Source organism: Triticum aestivum, chromosome 4B, assembly GCF_018294505.1.
Source record: "Triticum aestivum cultivar Chinese Spring chromosome 4B, IWGSC CS RefSeq v2.1, whole genome shotgun sequence".
Lineage (NCBI taxonomy): Eukaryota > Viridiplantae > Streptophyta > Magnoliopsida > Poales > Poaceae > Triticum > Triticum aestivum.
In genome coordinates, this window is record NC_057804.1 from 602049295 (window position 1) to 602071035 (window position 21741).

Below are 21741 nucleotides of genomic sequence, written 5' to 3' on the forward strand. Positions count from 1 at the left end.
ATGTTGAACCAGCATTCTTTAAACCAAAAGGCATCCGTACAAAACAGTATGTGCCACATGGGGTAATGAATGCGGTCTTCTCCTCATCCTCTTCTGCCATGAAGATCTGATGGTATCCTGAGTATGCATCAAGAAATGAAAGCAAATCACATCCGGCCGTGGAGTCAACAATCTGGTCGATGTGTGGCAAGGGAAATGGGTCTTTGGGACAAGCTTTATTGACATCGGTAAAGTCGATACAAAGCCTCCATTTCCCGTTCGCCTTGCGCACGACTACAGGGTTGGCCAACCACGTAGGATGGAGCACTCCTCTGACAAGTCATGCTGCTTCCAATTTCTTGATTTCTTCTGCGATGAATTCTTGGCGCTCCACTACTTGCTTCCTAACTTTCTGCTTGACGGGCCGCGCATGAGGACAGACGGCAAGATGGTGCTCGATTACTTTCCTGGGAACATCGGGGATGTTAGACGGTTGCCACGCAAACACATCGATGTTCGCCTGCAGGAAAGCAAAGAGTGCGCTTTCCTATTTAGGGTCGAGAGTGGCATTGATGGTGAAAGTACCACCAGTGCCGTCCTCCTTGGCGGACACCTTCTTGGTCTCTGGTGGAGCTGCCATTGCCTTCTTACACTTGTCGGTGGAGCTCGATGGTGCGTCCTCGACGGTAGCGCAGCACTCCGAAGAGGTGCGCTTGCCGGAGTGGGCATCAGAACTCTTACCGGACTAGGTCTTCTTCTTCGCCCCGGGAGCTTCAACGGCAAGTGGTTTGCGATCCGCTGCGGCTGCTGCTTCCCGGTAGATCTTGTCGGCGCAGATAAGGGCATCCTTCTTGTCGCCAGGGACAGAGATGACACTTATCGGGCCTGGCATCTTCAGCATGTTGTATGCATAGTGAGAGGCTGCCATGAATTTGGCGAGTGCTGGACGGCCGAGTATCCCATTGTAAGGCAATGGAAAGTCAGCAACGTCAAAAGTGACCCTCTCAGTCTGAAGTTCAACTCGCTGCCAAATGTCACCGGCAACGTGATCTTTCCCTTCGGCTTGCTCCTTCCCAGATTGATTCCTTGGAACGTGCCGGTCTCTTCGAGCTCGCTATCAGGGATCTGGAGTTTCTGGAGTACCGCGGAGGAGATCAGGTTCAAGCCGGCCCCGCCGTCAACTAGCATCTTAGTGACCTTGAGGTTGCGGATAGTTGGTGAAACCAACATCGGCAAGCACCCGACCGCAGTTATGCGATCAGGGTGGTCCTCAATATCAAAGATGATAGGCGTGCTGGACCATTTCAGAGGCCTGCATGACTCGACGGGTGGTTCTACTGCGTTAACTTCCCGCATCCACTGCTTGAGCTGGCGGTGGGAAGTATGCAGAGAAGCACCGCCGTCAACGCACAGGACCTCTGTGGCTTTCTGGAACTCCTGCTCATCGGTCTCGTCATCATCCATATCTTCATCCTCGTCGTCATCTTCATCCTTGTCGCGGCCGCGGGGAGGTCTGTCTCCTTGCCGCTGTTTGGCCTTGCCGCGGCGTCCTCCTCGGCCGGGGCGTTTCTTGCCGGCTCCTCCAGCACCTTCCTGGGCCTTCTCCTTGTCGCGTCGCTCGTATTCAGCCTTTTGCTGCTCGACAAGCTGCTCGACCTTCTTGCAGCTCTGGAGGTCATGGCCCTTGGTGCGGTGGATCTTGCAGTACTGCTTGTTGGTGCCGTCCTGCTTGTCGGCGACCGCCACAGCCTGGTAGTTGTTGCTGTCGGAGCTACCAGCTTTGGCTTTCTTGGCGCCACTTCCGTTGCCGGACTGCTCAACGACTAGCACATCTTTGCCTTTCTTTTTCTTGTTGTTCCGCCGCCAGTTTTTCTTTGCCGGAGCGGTCCCCTCACTATCTGATCCTGCTGCTTCTGTATTCTCTCCGGGGAGTTTCCTCCCCTCCTCAGCACGCGCACACTTGTCGGCCAGGGCATATAGCTCACTGACGTCTTTGATCTTGCACATCGCCATCTCCTCCCGCATCCTGCGGTTTCGCACGTTCTGATGGAACGCGCTGATTACCGCGGTAGGGTGGCCATCTAGGATGTTGTGCTGTACGCGGCTGAATCTCTGAATGTACTTGCGCAGGGGCTCTCCTTCCTTCTGGGCGAGCAGATGAAGGTCACTTTCTTGGCCAGGAGGCTTGTGGCCGCCTGTAAAAGCGCCGACAAACTGATGGCATAGGTCTGCCCAGGAGGATATGGAGTTGTTTGGCAAGTGCATGAGCCAGGATCTGACATTGGGCTTGAGTACCAGCGGGAAGTAGTTGGCAAGGATCTTGTCGTCCCGTCCCCCAGCAGCTTGCACCGCGATGGTGTAGATGCTGAGGAACTCCGACGGATGCGACTAGCCGTCGTACTTCTCGGGCACGTCTGGCTTGAAATTCTTCGTGCTGGGCCACTGGACCTGCCGCAGCTCACGAGTGAACGCAGGGCAACCTACCGCGTACGGCAAGTCACCTGGTTCCCCTGGCGCATGCATGTCGACAGAGGGCCCAGCGCGCTGGTCTGATTGACGCCGCGCTTCTCTTTGGCGCTCGATGCGAGTTCGAGCGTCTTCTTGCTGTCGTTCGTGAAGAACTTGGCGTTGATCGCGACGAGCTCGTGGATCTGATGATGCGGTGGAGTCGCTGTCGAGGTGGATCCGGCGAGTCGGCGATCTTGGCCTTCTGGGTGGAGAGTGCTTGGTGGTTGCACCCCCACCGGTTTCGTCGCCATCGGCTCGCGCCCGGTAGTCCTGCCGTGGTAGCAATGTACTCGGCTGCCGTGGAGTATCGCCGTTGGCAAAGCCGATGAGACTCTGAATGGTGGCCCTCCATTCATCGATCTTGTCTGCCGTCGGAGGGTAATCCAGGAGCAGTTGAGCTCGCGCCAAAGCTTCTGCTGGAGTGGTGGGCGGCAGTGGCGAACGGTGCGAGGAGCGGGATATGCTCGGACTTCTAACTATGTTAGAAGGAGCAGTAACCCGTCCAGGCGACCGTGCCTCGCTCGTGCCAGCATGTTGGCGTGCATGCTGGTCTCGAGCGTCCCGAGATCCACCAGCTCGATCTTGGTCCAACAAACGTATGGCACTGCGAATACCATGACGTTGTCGGTCCTGCGCCTCCTGAGATGGGCGCGGTACATGTACGGACGCCGAGGTCTGTGCAGCCTTGTCCTTGGACCTGGCAGCACCGTGGGTTTCCTCGTCGATCTCCGTTTTTCCACCGACGTCTACCCCACCACCCGTTTGCTCCGGTGGTGGTGGGATCGACGTGGACGGAACAGCTGCCGCCGAAGTCTTCTTCTTCGGTGGCATGTCAATGAAGAAGATGAAGATCTAGCTCGTGTGAACACCGGATCAGGTTGACACAACCTCGACGCCCCCTACCTGGCGCGCCAAAGATGTCGGGGAAACTGATCCACGAACACCTATGGGACCGGCGGACCGAGCCCCTTTTGGTTCGGCGGGGGGCGGAGATCGCACAAAGAGCAGATCGAGGCGAAGCACACGAGCGGTTTACCCAGCTTCGGAGCTCTCCGGAGAGATAATACTCCTACTGCTGCTTGTCTGATTGTATTGAGTTCTTGCTCGGGAGCGCTGAGTGCTACAGTACACTCTAGCTGCTAACGAGACCGTGCGTGAGTGTTTTCTGGCTTCGAACCTTCCGAACCCCCCTCTACGTTGCGCATGGGCCTCCTTTTATATGCTCAAGGGGTCACCGACAGGTGGCAACGTAGACAAGGGTAAAAATGGAAAAGGACTTGCGGTTGGTACAACAACCTGTACAGTGTATCATACCTAACCCTGACGGCAGGGGACAAAGGCATTAAATGCCCGTCTACGTCGCCCAAATAGTGCAAACAGGGACCGTCAGGGACACCACCGCTCGCCACGATGGCAATCTTGTCAGCGCCGCTTGCCACCGCGCACCGCTGGCTGCACAGCCTCTCGCCACGCGCGCCTGGAAAGGCCCCAGGGCGACACGTTGGTGGATGCGCTGGAGCGTAGGTACAGGGTGGTAGCGTGCCGCGGCAGGTGCCTTGCCGCGGTCGTTGTCTTGTCGCGTCCGGAAGCTTGTCGCTCCCCGGGCCTTGCCAGGACGCGTGGCGTGTCGCGGCAAATTCCTTGAGATGCCTTGGTGGGCCTTCCCGGCAAGCTCCTCTTGCCGGGGCCTTGTCTCCTTGGCTTGGATACTTTGTTCTTATGCCTTGGTTGGCCTTCTCGGCAAGCTCCTCTTGCCGGGGCCTTGTCTCCTTGGCTTAGATACTTTGTTCTTGAATGGCTCCACAGGAACCGCGGAGGACCTTGGCGGTCACCCGGCAAGCCTTGCCGCGGGTGGCTGCAACTGCCCGTGCACAAGTTCGAGATACTAGGGTACCCCTACTCTAGTACACCGACAACAGAGTAGTAACACGTGATCCTGATAGAAAGAGGAGATAGCCTAGTTCCTTAACCCCGTAGGAAAGGTAAGATGACTCAAATCAGAGGGCATAAGGTATAAGGAGTAAAAAGAGCCTTACGTTCCATCCCAAAATCAATTCCCTTATATAACTAAAGAATTTCTAGACTTAAATTCGACCAGTTTGGCTTGGTAATCCTACAGGCAGTCAAGCTCTGATACCAAAGCTGTCAGGACCCCAATCCTATGTCACACCGATCTAGCATGTAACACATCATATCACTTTGCGGCCTCACGCACGGTATTCCCACGGGTGCCACCTTACCTGGCCCGGGACCGTTTGCACCTTTTGGCTCACGTATATGATAGTGCCGCTAGCATCCATATGACAAAGAACCCGGGCTGACATGGCTAGTCGTGAACCCAAAGTGGCACTAACTTACAGGGACAGGCATACATGACCCAGCAACGAACGTGTCGGTCATCAGCGAGTGAATCCAGGCTGTAGCACTGGACTAGCAGGACTCCGGTGAACCGGGCTGTAGTGGGCTAACAGGACTCCGGTATTCATCGTGTGACATTTCCCCGAAGGGACAGACACAGGAACGAAGAAGGACACATGCCGGCCAGCCTAAGTGTTCCGGAGCAGTAGCAAGCTACCATGGCTCAGTGGAAGCACTAGGAGACATTTCCCGGTAAGAGAGGATACTAAGGATAAACAACTAGATAGTCAGATCCCACACATACCAAGCATTTCAATAACATACACACAATATGCTCGATATGTGCAAATACAACATGGCATCACAACATGACTCTACGACTCAAAGTATTATTCAATAGGCTCCGAGGAGCAAGATATTACAACATGGGTCTCACGACCCAACATTCAGAGCATACAAGTCAAAGCACATGCGGAAGCTTAACATGTCTGAGTACAGACATCTACAAATGAAAAAGGCTGAGAAGCCTGACTATCTACCAGATCCTGCCGAGGGCACAAGATCGTAGCTGAGGTAACAAGCTAAACGTCGAAGTCCACGCGGTACTACTAGCGAGACTGAAGTCTCTCTGCAAAAACATAAATTATGCAACGTGAGTACAAATGTACCCAGCAAGACTTACATCAGATCTAACTACATATGCATCATTATCAACAAAGGTGGTGGTGGGGTTTAACTGCAGCAAGCCAGCTTTGACTCGGTGGCTATCCTAAACTACGACTGCAAGTAACTCTTTTGAGGTGGCGCACACGAGTCCACATATTCACCATATCAATACACCACTATGGATCCGCTCCCGTCTCCCTACGAGAATGCCATCCATAGCACTCACGCTTATCTTGCGTATTTTAGAGTATCCACTTTCACTTGTCTATGAACTGTACAGGCAACCCAGAAGTCCTTTACCGCGGACACGGCTATTCGAATAGATAATGTTAACCCTGCAGGGGTGTACTTCTTCACACACGCTCTCACCACTTACCGCCGTTTACACGACATGTACTCGGCAACCTTCAAGCGGAAGCCCAGCGAGGGTGTCGGCCACGACCTGACTAACCACACAAGTCTCTCGTCCAGGTTTATCGCCTATTCGGGTTCCATCCGCAAGGAGATCCGGCCGGGGTGTCGCTCACGGCCCCAAACGATGTGTGCAGGGTTCCCAAGTCCACCATCCGGGTGCCACTTGGTACACCGGGCCACTGTGCCTAGTCTGTCCCAAGCCCACCTGTACCGGGTGCCACTTGGTAGACTACTAACACTACCTACAAACACCAGAAACTAGTTGCAACTCCTGGACAGAGATCAAGTTGATTAATAAGTCGAGAGAGTCAATTAAGGATCCCAATGTGTGGTAGTAGCTGTTCATGGATCACAAACACAGACCTCAGTTCCTGAGGACGGCTGCAATGAGACAACCCACCATGTACTCCTACATGGCCTCTCACCGCTACCTTTACCAAATCGTGTTCACACACTTAGCTCTCAACAGTAGGACATGTTCACACACCTCCGATTCATTCCCGATGAATCAGACCTGACTCAACTCTAAGCAGTAGCAGGCATGACAAACAAGCATGAATGAGTAGGCACATCAGGGCTCAAACAACTCCTACTCATGCTAGTGGGTTTCATCTATTTACTGTGGCAATGACAGGTCATGCAGAGGATAAGGGGGTTCAACTACCGCAGCAAGTAGCAGTTGAATCGTTGTTGTCCTAATGCAGTAAAAGAGAGCAGGAGCGAGAGAGTGGGATTGTATCAGAATGAACAAGGGGGTTTTGCTTGCCTGGCACTTCTGAAGATAATATAGTTCTTCATCGGCGTCATCGATCACATCGTCGGTACACGTCTACTGAGAGGGGACAAGCACCGACAAACAAAGAAGAAACACAATCAATGCAATGCAACAATATGATGCATGAATGTGACATGGCAATATGCTATGGTTTGTGCTAATGCAACTAAAACAAGATTAAATGAAGTTGGTTTGAATCCAAGATTCAAATTCAAACTCCACATGTGGTTATTTAAATGCCATTTAATTGAATTGTCCTAAACAGTAGTCATAAGTTGTTCTAACATGCATGCAAATGCTACAGATGGATAGATTGAATTTTTCTGATCATTTTTCATATATAAATTATTTGATTTGGAGCTACGGTTGAATTTCTATGAATTTTTGAAGTTTAAATCATTTTCTGGATTTTCCTGGTTATTTAGAAATAAAACAAATCCAGAAAATGACTTATTGCGTCAGCATGACGTCACTGTGATGTCAGCACTCAACAAGGTTGACCCAGGTCAAACCTGACGCGTGGGTCCTGCATGTCAGTGACTCAGGCTGGTTAGTCCCACAGACAGGTGGGTCCGGTCAACTGCCACGTCAGCCAGTCAACCCTGACGCGTGGGTCCGCTGGTTTTGTTAACTAAACTAACTTAAAACTAATAGCAGTTTAATTAGGCAGCAGGGCCCACTGTCAGTGTCCAGGGAGTGGGGTTAATTAGCGTGTTTAGCTGCTAAAGACGTTGCCACGTCAGCCCGTTGGAGTTTCGCCGGCGGTGACCAAATCCGACGATAGGAACGCCACGGGAAAGCGCTACAGGGGATGGTTTCGGGCGTGGTTTGCGGCTATGGGTTGCTGGGCTTCGCACACATCCAGGGGTGGCAACAGCTCGAGCTGGGGTGGCCGGAGCTCACCGGAATGGAGCTCGCGGCGGCGCCAGAGTTCGGGCAACGACGGCTACGGCGCTGCGGTGCACGGCAAGGCGAGCTAGCGGTTGAGTTCGAATTCTGGGAGCAACCCGAGCACGATGACGAGCTCAGGTGCGAGCTACGGCGAGCTTCGGGGCTCATGGGGATGGCATCTACGGCGAGAAGCAGACCACGGGGCCAGGGGGAAACGGTGGAGGAGCTCACCGTGAACTCGAGGAGGGGCTCAGCTTGCTCGTGGACGACCTGGGGCAGACGAATCGGCTGGCGGCATCTCGGATGCCTGAGGTTGAAGAAGACGGCGGTGACGGCGGAGCAGGCCTCCCGGCGACGCTTGGAGCGGTGAGGAGGAAGAGTAGGCCGAGGCGGAGCTTTGGGATGCGTCGGGGAGGTGAGGCGGTGGCTGTGGCCGCGGTGGTACTCATCGGCGGCGACAGTTGCGCTCGGTGGTGAGAGGGAGAGAAAACAGAGGAGGGGAGAGGCACGGGAGAGAGTGAGAGAGAGAGGCAGGGAGGTGCGTGGCACCACCAGAGAAATCCAGGGCGTCGAGGGGAGCGGCAAGCAGGAGGTGGCCGGGGCGCGTGTGCGTGCACGGCGGCCACACGCCCTCCTGCCTAGTGGCAGGAGGTGGAAGACGACAGGGAGGAGCCCCTGGTGGGCTGGGCTGGTTTTGCCCGGCTGGGCTGCTATAGTGTCAGGCCAGGTGGGCTTTGCTAGGTAAGTGCCAGGTAAGTTCTCTCTCTTTCTCTTTTAATTCCTGTTTTCTATTTTTCTGCAGCTTTGTGGCTTTATTAAAAATACTAAATCAATCCCAAAAATCATGCAACTGCTCATGACCACTGTTGGAAATATATCCTACAGTAAACATTTTAGTTTGGGATTATTTGAGCATTTTAAATATTTTATAGTATTTAAATGCCCAAATGCAAATAAGTAATGATTTAATTCAAAAATCCAGAATGGCCTAGGAAAATGTGCACCATTTTTGGGAGAGGTTCTAGACCAATCCAAAAATAATGAACTTTCCTGAAGAGCATTTTGGGTCCATTGAGAATATTTTTGTTTGAACCTAGTTGATTTGATCTGGTGCTAGGGTTTGAGCAATCCCCATTTCAAATTTCCATGAAAGTTAAACATGATGCAAGCAAGATGCAAACACTAGGCAGCACCAGAAGCTAGGGATGTGACACCATATCATGTCACTTTATGATTTGCATGTGATGTTTATCAAGTTTACATCTTATTTGCTTAGAACGACGGTAGCATAAATAAGATGATCCCTCACTAAAATTTCAAGCAAGTGTTCCCCCTAACTGTGCACCGTTGCGAAAGTTCGTTGTTTCGAAGCACCACGTGATGATCGGGTGTGATGATTCTAACGTTCGCATACAACGGGTGTAAGCCAGATTTACACACGCGAAACACTTAGGTTGACTTGACGAGCCTAGAATGTACAGACATGGCCTCGGAACACAAGAGACCGAAAGGTCGAACATGAGTCGTATAGTAGATATGATCAACATGGAGATGTTCATCGATGATGACTAGTCCATCTCACGTGATGATCGGACATGGCCTAGTTAACTCGGATCATGTATCACTTAGATGACTAGAGGGATGTCTATCTAAGTGGGAGTTCATTAAATAATTTGATTAGATGAACTTAATTATCATGAACATAGTCAAAAGGTCTTTGCAAATTATGTTGTTGCATACGCTTTAGTTCTACTGTTTTAGATATGTTCCTAGAGAAAATTTAGTTGAAAGTTGATAGTAGCAATTATGTGGACTGGGTCCGTAAACTGAGGACTGTCCTCATTGCTGCGCAGAAGGCTTATGTCCTTAATGCACCGCTCGGTGTGTTGAACCTCGAACGTTGTTTGTGGATGTTACGAACATCTGACATACACGTTTTGATGACTATGTGATAGTTCAGTAATGTTAAACGGTTTAGAATTGAGGCACCGAAGACGATTTTGAAACGTCGCGGAACATATGAGATGTTCCGAGGGCTGAAATTGGGATTTCAGGCTCGTGCCCACATCAAGAGGTATAAGACCTCCGACGAGTTTCTTAGCCTACAAACTAAGGGAGAAAAGCTCAATCGTTGAGCTTGTACTTAGATTGTCTGGGTACAACAGTCACTTGAATCGAGTGGGAATTAATCTTCCAGATGAGATAGTGATATTTCTCCAAAGACATTGCCACCAAGCTACTAGAGCTTCGTGATGAACTATAACATATCAGGGATAGATATGATGATCCTTGAAATATTCGCGATGTTTGACACCACGAAAGTAGAAATCAAGAAGGAGCATAAATTGTTGATGGTTAGTGAAACCACTAGTTTCAAGAAGGGCAAGGGCAAGAAGGGATACTTCATGAAATGGCAAATTAGTTGCTGCTCTAGTGAAGAAACCCAAGGTTGAACCCAAACCCGAGACTAAGTGCTTCTGTAATAAGGGGAACGGTCACTGGAGCAGAATTACCCTAGATACTTGGTAAATAAGAAGGCAGGCAAGGTCGACAGAAGTGTATTAGATATACATATTTATTAATGTGTACTTTACTAGTACTCCTAGTAGCACCATGGTAATAGATCCCGGTTCGGTTGCTAAGTGTTAGTAACTCGAAATAAAAGGCTACGGAATAAACGGAGACTAGTTAAAGGCGAGGTGGTGATATGTGTTGGAAGTATTTCCAAGGTTGATGTGATCAAACATCGCACGCTCCCTCTACCATTGGGATCGATGTTAAACGTAAATAATTGTTATTTGGTGTTTGCGTTGAGCATAGACATGATTGGATTATGTCTATCGCAATACGGTTATTCATTTAAGGAGAATAATGGTTACTCTGTTTATTTGAATAACACCTTCAATGGTCTTGCACCTAAAATGAATGGTTTATTGAATCTCGATCGTAGTGATACACATGTTCATGCCAAAAGATATAAGATAGTAATGATAGTACCACCTGCTTGTGGCACTGCCATTTGAGTCATATTGGTATAAAACGCATGAAGAAGCTCCATGTTGATGGATCTTTGGACTCACTCGTGTTTTTTTTTGAAAAGTTTGAGACATGCGAACCATGTCTATTGGTATGTACGCATGAAGAAACTCCATGCAAATGGATCGTTTGGACTCACTTGATTTTGAATCACTTGAGACATGCAAATCATACCACATGGGCAAGATGACTGAAAAGTCTCATTTTTAGTAAGATGGAACAAGAGAGCAACTTGTTGGAAGTAATACATTTTGATGTGTGCAGTCCAATGAGTGTTGAGGCACGTAGTGGATATCGTTATGTTCTTACTTCACAGATGATTTGAGTAGATGCTGAGTATATTTACTTGATGAAACACAAGTCTGAATTATTGAAAGGTTCAAGTAATTTCAGAGTGAAGTTGAAGATCATCGTGACAAGAGGATAAAATGTCTATGATATGATCATAGAGATGAATATCTCAGTTGTGAGTCTGGTACACAATTAAGACATTGTGGAAATTGCTTCACAACTAAAACCGCGTGGAACACCATAGTGTGATGGGGTGTCTGAACATCATAGATGCACCCTATTGGATATGGGGCATACCATGATGTCTCTTATCGAATTACCACTATTTTTTATGGGTTAGGCATTAGAGACAACCGCATTCACTTTAAATAGGGTACCACGCAATTCCATTGAGACGACACCGTATGAACTATGGTTTAGAGAAACCTAAGTTGTCATTTCTTAAAAGTTTGGGGTTGCGACGCTTATGTGAAAAAGTTTCATCCTAGTAAGCTCGAACCCAAAACGTATAAATGCATCTTCATAGGTCACCCAAAACAGTTGGGTATACCTCCTATTTCAGATCCGGAAGCAAAAGTGATTGTTTCTAAAATGGGTCCTTTCTTGAGGAAAAGTTTGTGTCGAAAGAATTGAGTGGCAGGATGGTGGAGACTTGATGAGGTTATTGAACCATCACTTCAACCAGTGTGTAGCAGGGCACGTGAAGTTGTTCCTGTGGCACCTACACCAATTGAAGTGGAAGCTGATGATAGTGCTCATAAAACTTCGGATCAAGTCACTACCAAACCTCGTAGGACGACAAGGACGCGTACTGCTTTAGAGTGGTACGGTAATCTTGTCTTGGAGGTTATGTTGCTAGACAACAATGAACCTACGATCTATGGAGAAGAGATGGTGGGCCCGGATTCCGACAAATGGCTAGAGGCCATAAAATCCGATAGAGGATCCATGTCTAGAAACCAAAGTGCGGACTTTGGAAGAACTACTTGATGGTCGTAAGGCTATTGGGTACAGATGGACTTTAAAAGGAAGACGGACAATGATGGTAAGTGTCACCATTAAGAAAGCTCGACTTGTCGCTAAGATGTTTTCCGACAAGTTCAAAGAGTTGACTACGATGAGACTTTCTCACTCGTAGTGATGCTAAGAGTCTGTTGGAATTATATTAGCAGTTACTGCATTATTTATGAAATCTTGCAGATAGGATGTCAAAACATTGTTTCCTCGACGATTTTCTTGAGGAAAGGTTGTATGTGATACAACCAGAAGGTTTTGTCAATCCTATAAGATGCTAACAAGTATGCAAAGCTCCAGCAATCCTTCTAAGGACAGGAGTAAGCACCTCGGAGTTGGAATATATGCTTTGATGAGATGATCAAAGATTTTGGGTTTATACAAAGTTTATGAGAAACTTGTATTTCCAAAGAAGTGAGTGGGAGCACTACAGAATTTCTGATAAGTATATGTTGTCGACATATTGTTGATTGGAAATGATGAAGAATTTCTGGGAAAGCATATAGGGTTGTTTGAAATGTGTTTTTCAATGGAAAACATGTATTAAGCTACTTGAACATTGAGCATCAAGATATATAAGGATAGATCAAAATGCTTAATAATACTTTCAAATGAATACATGCCGTGACAAGATTTTGAAGGAGTTCAAAATAGATCGGCAAAGAAGGAGTTCTTGGCTGTGTTATAAGGTGTGAGTATTGAGTAAGAATCAAGACCTAACCACGGCAGAAGAGAGAGAAAGGACAAAGGTCGTCCCCTGTACTTTAGACGTAGGCTCTACAGTATGCTATGTCGTGTACCGCACCTGAAGTGTGCCTTGCCATGAGTCAGTCATGGGGTACAAGAGTGATCCAGGAATGGACCAGAGGACAGCTGTCAAAGTTATCCTTAGTAACTAATGGACTAAGGAATTTTCTCGATTATGAAGATGGTAAAAGAGTTCGTCGTAAAGGGTTATGTCAATGCAAACTTTGATACTAATCTGGATGACTATGAGTAGTAAACCTGATTCATATAGTAGAACAGTTATTTGGAATAGCTCCAAATAGCGCGTGGTAGCTGCATCTACAAGATGACATAGAGATTTGTAAAGCACACACCGATCTGAAAGGTTCAGATCCATTGACTAATAACCTCTCTCACAAGCGAGATATGATCAAACCCCATGGGTGTTGATTCATTACAATCACATAGTGATGTGAACTAGATTATTGACTCTAGTGCAAGTGGGAGACTGTTGGAAATATGCCCTAGAGGCAATAATAAAATGGTTATTATTGTATTTCCTTGTTCATGATAATTGTCTATTGTTCATGCTATAATTGTATTAACTAGAAACCATAATACATGTGTGAATACATAGACAACAACATGTCCCTAGTGAGTCTCTAGTTGACTAGCTCGTTGATCAATAGATGGTTATGGTTTCCTAACCATGGACATTAGATGTCATTGATAACGGGATCACATCATTAGGAGAATGATGTGATGGACAAGACCCAATCCTAAGCATAGCACAAGATCATGTAGTTCGTTTGTTAAAGCTTTTCTAATGTCAAGTATCATTTCCTTAGACCATGAGATTGTGCAACTCCCGGATACCATAGGAATGCTTTGGGTGTACCAAACGTCACAACGTAACTAGGTGGCTATAGAGGTGCACTACAGGTATCTCCGAAAGTGTCTGTTGGGTTGGCACGAATCGAGACTGGGATTTGTCACTCCATATGACGGAGAGGTATCTCTGGGCCCACTCGGTAATGCATCATGATAATGAGCTCAATGTGACTAAGTAGTTAGTCATGGGATCATGCATTACGGAATGAGTAAAGTGACTTGCCGGTAACGAGATTGAACGAGGTATTGGGATACCAACGATCGAATCTCGGGCAAGTAACATACCGATTGACAAAGGGAATTGTATACGAGATTGATTGAATCCTCGACATCGTGGTTCATCTGATGAGATCATCGTGGAACATGTGGGAGCCAACATGGGTATCCAAATCCCGCTGTTGGTTATTGGCCAGAGAACGTCTCGGTCATGTCTGCATGGTTCCCGAACCCGTAGGGTCTACACACTTAAGGTTCGGTGACGCTAGAGTTGTTATGGGAAATAGTATGTGGTTACGGAAGGTAGTTCGGAGTCCCGGATGTGATCCCGGATGTCACGAGGAGTTCCGGCGGTGAAGATCGATATATTGGACGAAGGGTATTGGAGTCCTGAAGTGTTCCGGGGGTACCAGGCTATGGCCAGCATGATCGAAAGGTGTTTCGGGAGCCCCGGCAAGTGTTGGAGGGCCTCATGGGCCAAAGGGGAAGGGGGAAACCAGACCACTAAGGGGTGGTGCGACCCCCACACCCTTTCCCACGTTATTTGGGGAGGTGGGGCGCCTCCACCTGGCTTGGGAGGCAATCCTCCACCTGCTTGGCTTGGGGGGCAAGTCTCCCTAGGATTTTCCCTAGGGAGATCCAATCTGCTTGGCCGCCGCCCCCTGGGGGAAACCCTAGGGCGCCTCCACCTCTCCCCTTGCCCCTATAAATAGTGGAGGGGTGGGAGGGCAGCCGCACCTCTTCCCTGGCGCAGCCCCTCCCTCCTTCAACACCTGCTCCTCCTCCGTAGTGCTTTGTGAAGCCCTGCCTGAGAACCACAAGCTCCATCACCACCACGCCGTCGTGTTGTTGGAGTTCTCCCTCAACTTCTCCTCTCCCCTTGCTGGATCAAGAAGGAGGAGACGTCCCCGGGATGTACGTGTGTTGAACACAGAGGCGTCATCCGTTCGGCGCTAGATTGGATCTTCCGCGATTTGAATCGCCGCGAGTACGACTCCATCAACCGCGTTCTTGTAACGCTTCCGCTTAGCGATTTTCAAGGCTATGAAGATGCACTCCCTCTATCTCTTGTTGCTAGAATCTCCATAGATTGATCTTGGTGATGCGTAGAAAATTTTGAATTTCTGCTACGTTCCCCAGCAATATTGGTGTAAAGCGCATGAAGAAACTCCATACTGATGGGCTTTTGGAATCACTTGATTATGAATCACTTGGGACTTGCGAACCGTGCCTCATGGGCAAGATGACTAAAACGCCGTTCTCTGGAACTATGGAGCGAGTAACAGATTTGTTGGAAATCATACATACTGATGTATGTGGTCTGATGAATATTGAGGCTCGCGGTGGGTATCGTTATTTTCTCACCTTCACTGATGATTTGATTAGATATGGGTATATCTACTTAATGAAACATAAGTCTGAAACATTTGAAAAGTTCAAAGAATTTCAGAGTGAAATGGAAAATCATCATAACAAGAAAATAAAGTTTCTACGATGAGATCGTGGAGGAGAATATTTGAGTTACGAGTTTGGTCTACATTTGAAACAATGCGGAATAGTTTCGCAACTCACGCCACCCGGAACACCACAACGTAATGGTGTGATCTATGATGTCTCTTACTGATTTACCGCTATTATTTTGGGGTTATACTTTAGAGACGGACGCATTCATGTTAAATAGGGCACCATCAAAATCCGTTGAGACGACGCCTTATGAACTATCGTTTGGAAAGAAACCAAAGTTGTCGTTTCTTAAAGTTTGGGGTTGCGATGCTTATGTGAAAAAACTTCAACCTAATAAGCTCGAACCCAAATCGGATAAATGTGTCTTCATAGGATACCCAAAGGAGACTATTGGGTACACCTTCTATCACAGATCTGAAGGCAAGACTTTTGTTGCTAAATTCGGATCCTTTCTAGAGAAGGAGTTTCTCTCGAAAGAAGTGAGTGGGAGGAAAGCAGAACTTGATGAGGTAAATGTACCTGCTCCCTTATTGGAAAGTAGTTCATCAGAGAAACCGGTTCCTATGACGCCTACACCAATTAGTGAGGAAACTAATGATATTGATCATGAAACTTCAGATCAAGTTACTACTGAACCTCGTAGGTCAAGCAGAGTAAGATCCGCACCAGAGTGGTACAGTAATCCTATTCTGGAGGTTATGTTACTTGACCATAGCGAACCTACAACTATGAGGAAGCGATGATGAGCCCAGATGCCACAAAGTGGCTTGAAGCCATGAAATCTGAGATGGGATCCATGTATGAGAACAAAGTGTGGACTTTGGTTGACTTTCCCGATGATTGGCAAGCCATCGAAAATAAATGGATCTTCAAGAAGAAGACTGACGCTGATGGTAATGTTACTGTCTACAAAGCTCGACTTGTTGCTAAAGGTTTTCGACAAGTTCAAGTAGTTGACTATGATGAGATTTTCTCACCCGTAGCGATGCTTAAATCAGTCTGAATCATGTTAGCAATTGCTACACTTTATGATTATGAAATTTGGCAAATGGATGTAAAAACTGCATTCCTGAATGGACTTCTGGAAGAAGAGTTGTATATGATGCAACCAGAAGGTGTTGTCGATCCAAAAAGTGCTAACAAAGTGTGCAAGTTCCAGCGATCCATTTATGGACTGGTGCAAGCCTCTCGGAGTTGGAATGAACGTTTTGATAATATGATCGAAGCATATGGTTTTATACAGACTTTTGGAGAAGCATGTATTTACAATAAAGTGAGTGGGAGCTCTGTAGCATTTCTGATATTATATGTAGATGACATATTATTAATTGGAAATGATATAGAATTTCTGGATAGCATAAAAGGATACTTGAATAAAAGTTTTTCAATGAAAGACCTCGGTGAAGCTGCTTATATATTGGGCATCAACATCTATAGAGATAGATCAAGACGCTTAATTGGACTTTCACAAAGCACATACCTTGATAAAGTTTTGAAAATGTTCAAAATAGATCAAGCAAAGAAAGGGTTCTTGCCTGTGTTACAAGGTGTGAAGTTGAGTCAAACTCAATGCCCGACCACTGCAGAAGATAGAGAGAAAATGAAAGATGTTCCCTATGCTTTAGCCATAGGCTCTATCATGTATGCAATGATGTGTACCAGACCTGATGTGTGCCTAGCTATTAGCTTAGCAGGGAGGTACCAAAGTAATCCAGGTGTGGATCACTGGACAGTGGTCAAGAATATCCTGAAATACCTAAAAAGGACTAATGATATGTTTCTCGTATATGGAGGTGACAAAGAGCTAGTCGTAAATGGTTACGTCGATGCAAGCTTTGACACTGATCCAGACGATTCTAAATCGCAAACCGGATATGTGTTTATATTGAACGATGGAGCTGTCAGTTGGTGCAGTTCTAAATAAAGCGTCGTGGCGGGATCTACATGTGAAGCGGAGTACATAGCTGCTTCGGAAGCAGCAAATGAAGGAGTCTGGATGAAGGAGTTCATATCTGATCTAGGTGTCATACCAAGTGCATCGGGTCCAATGGAAATCTTTTGTGACAACATGGGTGCAATTGCCTTGGCAAAGGAATCCAGATTTCACAAGAGAACCAAGCACATCAAGAGACGCTTCAATTCCATCCGGGACCAAGTCCAGGTGGGAGACATAGAGATTTGTAAGATACATACGGATGTGAATGTTGCAGACCCGTTGACTAAGCCTCTTCCACGAGCAAAACATGATCAACACCAAGGCTCCATGGGTGTTAGAATCATTACTGAGTAATCTAGATTATTGACTCTAGTGCAAGTGGGAGACTGAAGGACATATGCCCTAGAGGCAATAATAATGTTATTATTTATTTCCTCATATCATGATAAATGTTTATTATTCATGCTAGAATTGTGTTAACCAGAAACATAATACATGTGTGAAAACATAGACAAACATAGTGTCACTAGTATGCCTCTACTTGACTAGCTCGTTGATCAAAGATGGTTGTGTTTCCTAGCCATAGGCATGAATTGTCATTTGATTAACGAGATCACATCATTAGGAGAATGATGTGACTGACTTGACCCATTCCGTTAGCTTAGCACTTGACCGTTTAGTATGTTGCTATTGCTTTCTTCATGACTTATACATGTTCCTACGACTATGAGATTATGCAACTCCCGTTTACCGGAGGAACACTTTGTGTGCAACCAAACGTCACAACGTAACTGGGTGATTATAAAGGAGCTCTACAGGTGTCTCTGAAGGTACATGTTGAGTTGGCGTATCTCGAGATTAGGATTTGTCACTCTGATTGTCGGAGAGGTATCTCTGGCCCTCTCGGTAATGCACATCACTATAAGCCTTGCAAGCATTGTAGCTAATGAGTTAGTTGCAGGATGATGCACTACATAACGAGTAAAGAGACTTGCCAGTAACGAGATTGAACTAGGTATTGAGATACCGATGATCAAATCTCGGGCAAGTAACATACCGATGACAAAAGGAACAACGTATGTAGTTAATTGTGCGGTTTGACCGATAAAGACCTTCATAGAATATGTGGGAACCAATATGAGCATCCAGGTTCCGCTATTGGTTATTGATCGTAAACGAGTCTCGGTCATGTCTACATAGTTCTCGAACCCATAGGGTCCGCACGCTTAAAGTTTGGTGACGATCGGTATTATGAGTTTTTGTGTTTTGATGTACTGAAGGTAGTTAGGAGTCCCGGATATGATCATGGATATGACGAGGAGTATAGAAATGGTTGAGACGTAAAGATCGATATGTTGGATGACTATGTTCGGGCACCAGAATAGTTTCGGGTGGTTTCAGGCATATACCGGAGTACCGGGGGGTTACCGGAACCCCCCCCCCTCGGGGGGGGGGGGGGGGGGTTTATTGGGCCTAATGGGCCCTAGTGGAGAAGAGGAAGGGCGGCCAGGGCAGGACGCGTGCCCCCTCCCCCTCTAGTCCGAATTGGACAAGGAAGGGGGGGCGACGCCCCCTCCTTTTTCCTTCCTCTCCTCTCTCCCTTCCTTCCCCCCTCCTACTCCAACTAGGAAAGGAGGGAGTCCTACTCCCGATGGGAGTAGGACTCCTCCCTTGGGCGCGCCTCCTCCCCTCGGCTGGCCCTCTCCTCCCCTCCTTTATATACGGAGGAGGGAGGCACCCCATAGACACAACAATTGATCATTGATCTCTTAGCCGTGTGCGGTGCCCCCCCCCCCCACCATATTCCACCTCGGTAATATCATAGCTGTGCTTAGGCGAAGCCTTGCGCCGGTAGCATCATCAACACCGTCATCATGCCGTCTGCTGACGAAACTCTCCCGCAAAGCTCTGCTGGATCGGAGTTCGTGGGACGTCATCGAGCTGAACGTGTGCTGAACTCGGAGGTGTCGTACGTTCGGTACTTCGATCGGTCGGATCATGAAGACGTACGACTACATCAACCGCGTTGTGCTAACGCTTCCGCTTTTGGTCTACGAGGGTACGTGGACACACTCTCCCTGCTCGTTGCTATGCATCACCATGATCTTGCGTGTGCGTGGGAATTTTTTTGAAATTACTGCGTTCCCCAACAAGATCTACTATTACTCCCTTGACTCTAAGTGACTCCATTTGTAACTGTAATCAAATTTTCTCACGAAAATTATGTACTATCTTTCTGGAGTATCCGTTCAATGCCACCATACGTCGATCATAAAAGTCACCATATCTGACTACACTAATTTATCATCATCCTGGTAGCTTCTTTCTTGATCTGCATGAGAGAAAATAACTCGCATATTTGATGCCACATATAAAATTTTGTAACTCACCATTCTCGCTATTGTTGACTGCGTGTATGAACTCGAAAGAATTTTCTGTTGCTCTTTAGTCACCTCGAGTCAAATTCGCAGTTGCCTCATTCTTTTTTGGACTATCTTTTACATACCCCCACAGTTGTAGCACTCTACCTTCTTTTGCATTTTTCATCCGCAGTTTGCAATGTGGACCGAACACCATAGAATATATGACAACGTACTCTCCAAGATTTTGACATTTGGAATTTCTGCCACTTGTGCAGATTCTTCATGGTCAACTCTAATCCATCTTTAGATGCGTCCACCTGACCATGAGTGTCTTGGCCAGTCGCCGCATCCCATGCTCATAGTACTCCTCGCGGCTCGTGTTGAGTCTCTTCTGTCCTGGGCGACTATACTGGTTCACGAACACACACCACCACAACCCCATGCCAGAGAACCACCGACATCATCGACTGATGTCGAGTGTAACATAGTCTCAACAAGAACAACATGTCACTCCCTTTTCCCATTGAAATAGGCTTCAACTCTCCTTTCACTTACGTTGTAGCCCCTCCATCAACATGAATGAAATCATTCATCAGACACCCCAACTCCATATTAACAAGACTCCATGTAGCTGGTCATGCTACCCTGTGCCAATTGATTTCAAGCTCCCATGTGTGCATCGTGTTGAATCAACCCGCACCAACGCCATGATGATGTTGGAAATATGAGCAATTTACCGAATGATTTTATTAATAGAAATACTAGATAAAGCATGACTAGTATAGCAGTGACAAAACAAGTCATGCGATTTGACAAAGAGAAGGTAAATAGCATCTTCATATATGAACTATAACTAAACATATTTAGAGCAAACAGTATAGCAAGTTGCATATATGAAATAGAGCCTAACATATCTTAAGGCAAACACTAGAACAAAAAACTGTAGCAGGGCCTCTAAGAGCAACAACACGTACGGGACAACAGCAACAACAGGAGCACTGGACTTGGGGTCGACATCCTCGCTAGCCATGTCGTCGAGGAGGTTGTGGACCTTGGGGAAGAAGTTGTCGGAGTCCAGGGCGTCCGTGACGAAGGAGTCAGTAGTCGCGCATAGCGCTCCCCAAAAACCTTATCACCCTTCTCCCGTATAGGAATCAAAGAGGTGCGGTTTCGGAAGCCTACTTTCCCGACTCGCGGTGCATGCCACAAGCCGGGATGAGGAAGACAACAGTAGCTTAGCGACATGAACCACTGGCGAGAGGAAGAAGTAGTTCTGGTGCGTCTCTCTGAGAGGAGCGACCTCCCTTTTATAGGTGCAACTGAAGGAGGCAAGAGGAGACGAAACGAACAGACTTCAGCCGAAGACGGACACAGACTTCAAACAACTATTACAATTGTTTTACGTATTTTTAAGGGATAAGTATATTTTTCGTCCTCAAACTCTTTCGAGAATTTAGAAATCGTCCCTCAACTCCAAACCGGATAGTTTTCGTCCCTCTACTAGCAAAACCAGATAGTTTTCATCCCTCGTGCCGTTTCAGGCGGTTTTCGTCTGACATGAACAGTAAACCGGTGAATAGTAAATTTGTAACAAAAATAAAAAAAATCTGAAAATTTGTGGGATCAAAGTTCCTCGGGTGCGCAAGGTGCATACCAATTTTGGTGCTATTTAGAAATTCCAGGAGCTTGTGACAAAGGAAAAACCATAAATATGTACTTTGATGAACAGTAAATTCGAAAAAAGTAGAAAACAAATCCAAAAAAAATATGAAAAATGTTGGCATCCAAGATGCTTGGGTGCTCAATGTGCCTGCAAAATTTCATGGTGTTTGGACATTGTGGGAGCCCGTGGCAAAAAAAAACAAAAATTGGCTGGGAAAGAAACTTTGAAAAAGTGAACTATTCTGTTTTTTCTTGCTAGAGCTCCTCATATGTCATTTGAGCACGAAAATTTGCAAACACCTTGCACACCCAAGCATCTTTGATGCCAAAAAATTTCATACTTTTTTTATTTTTTTGCTATTTTTTTCTAATTTACTGTTCACTACTGTACATATTTACTGTTTTTTGTTTGTCATGAGCACCTGGAATGTCCAAACAATATGAAATTTTGTACGCATACGCACGTGAGGAACTTTGATCTCACAAAATTTCAGATTTTTTGCTATTTTTTTTGAAATTACTGTTCATGCCGGACGAAAACTGCCCGAAGC